The 8,221-nt window shown below is 37.3% G+C and overlaps 1 long non-coding RNA gene across 1 annotated transcript; it reads left to right on the forward strand.

Moving 5' to 3' along the window:
- Nucleotides 1–871: 871 nt before the first annotated feature.
- Nucleotides 872–7,798, forward strand: LOC116094131. Its single transcript, XR_004119982.1, has 3 exons — nucleotides 872–983; nucleotides 5,464–5,634; nucleotides 7,497–7,798. It is a non-coding gene; the product is annotated as an uncharacterized LOC116094131 (long non-coding RNA).
- Nucleotides 7,799–8,221: the final 423 nt, after the last annotated feature.

An 8,221-nucleotide genomic window follows, 5' to 3' on the forward strand; every position in this document is an offset into this window, starting at 1 on the left:
CATTTTATAATTTCTGTTTTCTTTATGGCAGAATAACAATCCACTTTACAAATGTTGCACATTCATAAGTGATAACAATCTAAACTGATCTCATTATTTTGCCATTATGTACAAATTAATAATTAACACTGATGTGCATGTGTCACTCTAGTGGAATATGAATCTTTGGAGAATTTGCCCAGGAGTGACATATTTGGGTCATATGGTATTTCTATGCTTGTTTCCATAAAACTCTTCATATTTGCTATTCCAGTTCTCTAATTAATAGTGAATAAGTAGTCTTATCTCCCTACCTTACCAGCTTTTATGGTCTTTTGTCTACTGAATGGTAGCCAATTTGTCTAGATTGTGGATGAGATGTCAAAATAGTTTCAATTTTCATATTTTTAAAGCTAAGCACATTACAATCCCTAAAATTATGGATTAGATATTTTTTATTTTTATTATAGTTCTTAGTCTATTCTTCTATTGGGTTGTTTCTTTTTCATTGGTTGTGATTTTATGTCATTTATATTATAAATACTGCTGACTTATTTAGCAAAATTTTCTCCCATTCCACATACTGTGCCTTCATCCAGTTAAAGTTATACATTGTGCTACAGATATTTTTTAATATCCAGAGTTTCTACTTGTCAGTAGTTGACCTTATTTATTGAGCTGCCAAACATCTCCTCATGTTCCCCTTACATATCCTTATATCTCAAAGAATTATCCCAAACTTTTCCTCTATCAGTTTTTGTAAAGTCTGTGAGGATTTGTATATGCTTGGCCCAGGGAGTGCATTATTAGGAGGTGTGGCCATGTCATAGTAGGTTTGTCACTGAAGACCTGGGCTTGAGACCCTCGTTCTAGCTGCCTAGAAGTCAGTATTCTCTTAGAGGCCTGCAGGTGGAGATGTAGAGCTCTCAGCTCCTCCTGCACCATTCCTGTCTGGATGATGTCTTGATCCTGCCTTAATGATTATGGACTGAACCTCTGAACCTGTAAGCTAGCCACAATTTAATGTCCTTTTAAGAGTTGCCTTGGTCATGGTGTCTCTTCAGAGCAGCATAACCATAACTAAGACAAAAGTTAGTCCCAGAAATGGGGTATTGCTATGGGAGACTATGGAAGGCCATTGGTAAAGATGCAGACTCTGTCATAGTTGATGGCCCTGGACTGAAGGGGGTCATGCAAAGGATTTGGCTTGGCACCATGAAGAGAGCCCATGAGAGGTTATTGGTAAAGCCTAGTTCCAGTGGAAGTCCCCAGAGTATTGCAAATGCCAGTACCATGGGATGATTATCAAGAACAGCAATAGCTGAGGGCAAAGCTGGAGATGTGATGTCAGCCCTTTAAAGAAGCCCAGAAGATCATGTGTGGTTCCCAGACATTGAAACAAGCATCTATAACATTGAAGCTACTTGAAGAGTCCAAGATTTTCAAGATGCCAGAGCCCTAGGATATCTCCTGAGTAATGTTGCTAACAGGGAATGTAACCAGCCCAAGAAAAAAAGTTTGTTGCAGTCTGAAAAAGGAGTTAGATATCAGAAAACTGCTTTGACATCAGACATGGAGATGGAGAGTTTGGAATTTGCCCAGCTTGTTTCCTGTCTTGATTTGGAGATTGCAGTTAAATGATTGGACAGATCTCAGAAGAGAGTTTGAACTTTGGACTTTTAACATTTTTGAGATTACTTTGACCAAGGGATTTGGGAAGTTGGAATAAATATACTTTTTTATTCACTATCACTAGATATGCCCCCCAAAACTCTTCTGTTTGAAAAAACCTATGGGGAGCAGAGAACGGAATGTGTTGGTTTGTATATGCTTGGCCCAGGGAGTGTACTTGGAATTGTGGCCTTGTTGGGGTAGGGATGCCACTGAGGGTGTGGGCTTAAGCCCCTCAACCTAGCTGTTTGGATGTCATTCTTATCTTAGGGGCCTGAAGATGAAAGATGTAGAGGTTTCTGCCTCCCCCCTCCGAAGCCTGCATGGATGCTTCCATGTTTCTGCCTTGATGGTTATGGACTGAACCTCTGAACCTGTAAGCGAGGCCCAATTAAGTGTCCTTATAAGAGTTACCTGGGTCATGGTTTCTGTTCACAGCAGTAAAACACTAAGACATAGCGTTTGATCTATTGTATTGGATTATTGGGTTGGAGGAGAAATAAATTTTTAAATTAATTTTTATATATGTGGATATCCAGTTTTTACATCACCATTTGGCAAAGAGGCATTTTTTCTGCTTTTAACATTTTTAGCATCATCTGAAAAATCATTTATGTAAGTCTAAGACATGGTTAAATAAATAAATAAGTATGAAACATTGTCTGACCTGGATTCAATTCCTTGAACCCATATGCCATCTAACAACCATTTATAATTTCATGTCCAGCATGTCCAATTTCTTCTTTTAGTTTCTGTGAGCATTAGGTGTAATATATATGTATATTTATGTATATGTATATATATATGTATGTATATGATTATATATATATGTTGGTAGAACACCCATACACATTAAATAATCTTAAATAAAATTTCAAAATATTAAATAAAATGATGAAACTGCATGAGTTTATATCTAGAGTTTCTAATTAATCTAGATAGCTGATTTGTGCCAGCTTCATGCTGCTTTTGTTACATGGCTCTGTAATAGAACTTAAAATCAAATAGGGACAATTTCTAGATAATATGAAAAACATAGGTGCCCATGTGCAGATGAGTTGATGCAAGCACATGTTTTCATTTTTCAATATACCAGGTGAGTTTTATCCAGCTATTAAACTGATAAAACCTGAAGAATCTAACACTTGCCATGTTACACAAAATTAACAAGTCTAACAAAGGAGAGCCCTGTAAGTTATCTTCAGGAACAAAAGGTCTTGGGGACAAAAGTCCCAACTATAGAGATGTAGGGGAAAAGAATGACTGGGGGAATGAGAAAGATTAATACAGTGGGTAAATAGGATCAAAGTACATAGAATGTATTTGAAATGGCACATAGAAACCGATTACTTTATGCTGTTAGCTCAGTCTAAACACACAAATTAAATTCAAAATTGCTGTCTTTTGAGTTGTAATTTCCTGGAAAATTAGATCCAAATTAGAACTAGAATTAGTTAGTGATCCTAGTAGTTCTAGACCCATGTTTATTCTGAAGGTTCTCACTCACTCCACAAAAGAAAACAGATGACTACCCGTTCACTGTACCAAGAATCAGATATCTAAGATCAGTTCCCATTTGGTAACTTATCAATTATATAGCCTTGTTCACAACTCTTCTTGGACATAGAATACTTCATCTCTAATAAGAACAGTTGTCATCTTTCACAGTATTTGATATTCAATCAATATATACATATTGTGACATATATTCAACCAGTTTATCCTTACAGAAGTAGTTATTTGTGCCTGGAAAACATGGGGTAACTATCATTCTACAATCAGGAGGGACAGAATGAATGGATTATGGTTGGGCAGATTCAGTATACTCAGGTGAATCCTCTGCCAGACTCTGATAGCTCGATAAAAGAAATAGAATAGTGTCAGGCTGACTGTCTTGCCTAAGGCAGTTAAGAACCAGGGTGAAATCCAAATGCCATCACGTCCTTATTTTAATCCACTTCAGAATCAGGGTGGGAATTCTAAAGGAGGTGGGAGAGAGGGGCGGGAGATTGGTTCTGCTCCAACTACATCCTTAGTCATGTCACTAAATTATTCACTTCTGATTCCTTCTTTCCCTATGATACTTACGTATCCACCCAGGGCATGCATATAAATTCTGGCCTGCACCACCTCTTCCAAGCTCTTACTGTGTTTCCTCTGCTTTGGTAAGTGAGCTCCAAATACCTCTGGCTGGAGGTTGCCTGCTTGTCTTTTTTACTATCAACATTCTTTCAAATCCTCCTCCTGTAAACCCTTGCTGTTGACCTTGATTCGCTTGTTGCTTTCTTTACAATCTCTATGAGTCTTATTTTACAAACTTCTTTAATTTTTGATCATTTCTAGAAGTTTAGTATCTCATTAATTTTCATTTGACATAGAAGCTTTTTCTCAAACATGGGTAATTGTCAGAAGCCATAATATGACAAGCTAATAAGTAGCAGCTGATCATCCTGAGATGGCCTGCTTCAGGTTATTATATATTCTGTGACAGGTTTGCCCTTATTAAACAAGGCTATAAGGTATTCATTCTTAATAAATATATATATATGTATGTATAAATATATATATATGTAACAATCCCTAATTAATAGCACACCCCTTTGGAGCAGATTTCTACAGATCCATGAAGATGTACTGTCTTGTAGTGATGTTATATCGACAAATAGATGACTTAAGTCTTAATGATGATTCTATAAGAGTTCCTAAATTTATATCTGTTATTATTAAACTCTTTCATTGCAAGACTGCTGTTGGATCCTTTCCTGATAGTCAAAACTACAATAAGAACTCTGCCAGTTTCCCAAGTGTCACAGGCTAATTGATCTTAGATAGTAACCAGACTTTCTCTTACTCAAAGCACATTCTAAAAGGTTGTTAAACAATGAACCAAAGGTCATAAAAAGGGAAATAACAATTTATTATAGGTACTAGGATAGAAGATAAAATATTGACTGGGTTTATCTATACAAAACTTCACTAATAACTTAGTTATCATTTTAAACCTTCAGTGAACCTTTGGACCTGAGACAGGTGATGGATGTTTAGCTAGGTAATTACTACTAATGGATATGCATGTAAACCTTCTCTGTTGTAAACTTCTAATTCAATTTATGACTTGATTTTTTTGTGTGAACTGCTGATGAACTTTGGGACATGTAATCATGTATTCTGAAAGATGTATAAGTACTGAGGAAAAAGAGAGGAGAGGAAGATGGAGCAGATAGAAAGGAATTTTTCCTTTTCCCCCACCTAGAAGAATTTTTCCCTCAATAGAATTTTTTCCTTTTCTCTACTTAGGATCTTACTGCTTTTCCCTTTATATAGCTTTCATAGGAAACTTTTTACAACTTAGTAGTTAAGTGATATAATTATTTTTTTACATGTCCTTTTTTTCTTTCTGTGACTTCAGACTAGCAAACTGAAAGTTGGAGCTGAGTAGCTCCTGCGGAGATAGTACAAAGCCTATTTACTTAACCCTTTGATGTTTGAGGAAGACGTGCTAAGTGCCCGAAACTGCAGTTTCTGGCCTCAGAAGATCATAGAAGGCAGGTCAGCTACAGTAACATACTAGCTTAGACTTTATTATATAGCAACCCTAAATATCTTGTAAGACAAAGTCTTACCCGCTGAATCTCTTAAGACCAAGTCTTACCCTCTGCTGATGCTCGTCGCTGTCTGCTGCCTCAAGAAGAAACAAGGAAGAACCCCTTTGCTGGTGCTGGGGGTTCTTTTTATTTAATGTTCTCATCAACTTTTAGTCTATTAGTTGCCAATTGTATATTCATTCTTCTATTTATTGTCTCTGCATCTCAGTTTTTTAAACAGCTAAAGATGGACCAAGATTTATCACCAGTGGAAAGCAAAGTCATGTCTCTCATCAAAATAATGGAAACATACAGTGTGCGTGCATTAGGTGAAGGTGGTATAGTGTCCATGGTGGAATTCAAAGAGTTGAGGGAAACTCAATTAACAAATTTTGTCAAGGTAAGTCTTCTTCCTGTGTGTGTATGGTATACACTGCAACCATCAAAGAGCAAGTTCTAAATCTTTGCATTCCACTCTCAGTCACTGCTGTTCTCACACTTAAATGCTGATCCTTAGGAAACTGAAGCTGGACTGCACTGTGAGACAACTTGTTCTAGACAGAAGTATATAGGTATCCACTATAGTCAGAAATGCACATAAGTAAAAACACAGTCATATTCATTGCCCAAAGTGCCTGGAAAAAAGATTGCCCGATTTTCTTTGGGTAAAGCAAAGGTGACTGGCTGTGGTAAAAGAAACATTCTAATATAAATTGGGAACATTTGAGCTATCTTCCTACTAAAGAATTAGTTTGATTATGCAGGGGAGGAACATTAATCCTCAGCTGTGGTCTTGGGGCTGATTTATGGTGCTGCTCTCAGCCTGGAGATCTAGGGTAGAAAGGCAAGAAAAAAGAATATGTGGAAAGCACATTACAAAAGAGTTGGGGTATTGTTTCCCTCAGAAAACAAACAAAACAAAATAAAACAAAAACCTTCAGAAAATAGAGGCATGAGTGGAGACATTTGAAAAATATGGCCCAGCCTTTATTTCAGCTCCAGGATCTGACATCTGTGGGCAAGATCTCAACCTTTCTTGAACAGCAGTCTGATGGAAAATTTCTCTTTTGTACATTATTATTTATGTGACAGTCCTCTCTTTTTCTTTGTAACATCTACACATTGAATTTCAATTTACTTCATTTAATTTTGTGTGTATGATTATTTTACTGGTGATATGTATACACACACACAAACACACACACACACACACACACACATATATATATATGCATGTATTGCTCTCTCTCTCTCTCTGTGTCTGTGTGTGTGATTGCTGTTAGTTGAGGCAAGTTAGGGAATTAGACTTATTCTTGGAAAACTGATGTTTGTGTAACACCATAAGTACTAAACCAGTGGCCTCTGCAAAATCAGCAAGTGTTCTTAACAGCTGAACCATATGGGATGCTTATCATAAAATAGGACCACAGATATCAGAATTCTGGGTAAGGGCAGACACAGAGAATATACAGGAAGTTTCTGAGCAGATTTGTCCTTTCCTTGATCCATCCATGAATTCTACTCCCTACACTCACAAGTAGATCAATGGGCACTTGAATTCTGAGTGAGGCTTAGCCAAGGTATGAGATCCAGAGAGTAGAAGTCAGAAGCTGTTGGACAACTCAAACACACTAAGACCCATCACTAAATTTGAGCCCTATAATATGCATCTCCTATACATAGCTAACTACACCCTTTTACACCTAGAAGTCTTTACCTCCCAAGAATCCAAAGAGTGATGTTTTCTTCAGTTTTCACAGAAGAATCCTGAGTGAGATACTCTTGGGAGGTGGGGGGGATTATGAGGCAAAGTGTCTCAGAAGAGTTGAGGGAGCATAGACTCCTCCAAGAGAGGGTTGCATGTATCTCCTGTCATTTCCTCTCCTGTTTTTAGCTTCTGCAACTTTAAAAACTGTCACATTTTACCAAACCAGTTATCTCCTGTCTTTCTCAAAATGATAACATTTATGGAGGTTCAATTTTTATAAAGATGATTGTGGGATATTTCTAGGCTTACTAATTTGTCTTCCCTTCTTCTGCACAACACAGTCCTATCTTTGAATTTGATTGCCCACCAGGAGCAAAGTGGAAATCCTTAGCATGTACTTAATGTGGTTCATCATGAGCACGCAGGTCTTTATTTTTTTAATTAGTGGGATTCCTGGGACCATTTTCCTAAGTATTTGCAATATGGTCAATCAGTTTTGTCCTTGATCCTCTTCCCTAGAAATGGCCAATGCTAACCATCATCTGTCTTTCTAGGAAGACATTGAGCATTCTGACCTACCCAATCAATCAAATAAGCTCAGCTTTGCGGATGCATGGGACGAGATAGGAAAAATGGGAATCAAGTACTATGAGAAGAGCAGCAGCAATACAGTTCAACACTAGCATCTTCACAGCCATGGGCCCGACTTTAAAGAGGGTGAGCCAGAGCAACGAAGAAGGAGTTCACATACCTTGTGTCTGCCCGACCTACCTCTTCTACAAAATTAATATCACAAGCATTGAAATTATGATTGTGGGCCTTGGAATGAGTGAAATAAAAATAGTTTCCAACCAGTGCTCTCAGTGTTTCTGCTGTCTTCTTCAGGATTTGTCCTTCCCAAACATCTAAGTTGGTCTGCACTCTTCCAACAGCAATCCTGTGGTCTTTTATTAGAAGCTTTTGCTCATCTCCATATGCATGTTACACCTCTGACATCAGTTTAAATTCCATGTTTCAGCCTTTAAATATGGCCTTTGTCACTGAGATATCTAAACCATCTATTCTTCATCTTAGCATACCAGCTATTTTACACTATGTTGCAATCCACTCCTAACCATCCCTGAACTCATTACTCTACTACTTGGAATTGTAAGCCACTAGTAGTCTTTCAAAAGAAAATACCATATCTGAAGAAATATACTAGACCTTTATTAGTGAGAAAAGAGACAAAAGACAGATTTCTGAGTCCTTGTTTCCTTGATTTCAGTCACTTGTAACA

Source organism: Mastomys coucha, unplaced genomic scaffold (genome assembly GCF_008632895.1).
Source record: "Mastomys coucha isolate ucsf_1 unplaced genomic scaffold, UCSF_Mcou_1 pScaffold16, whole genome shotgun sequence".
Lineage (NCBI taxonomy): Eukaryota > Metazoa > Chordata > Mammalia > Rodentia > Muridae > Mastomys > Mastomys coucha.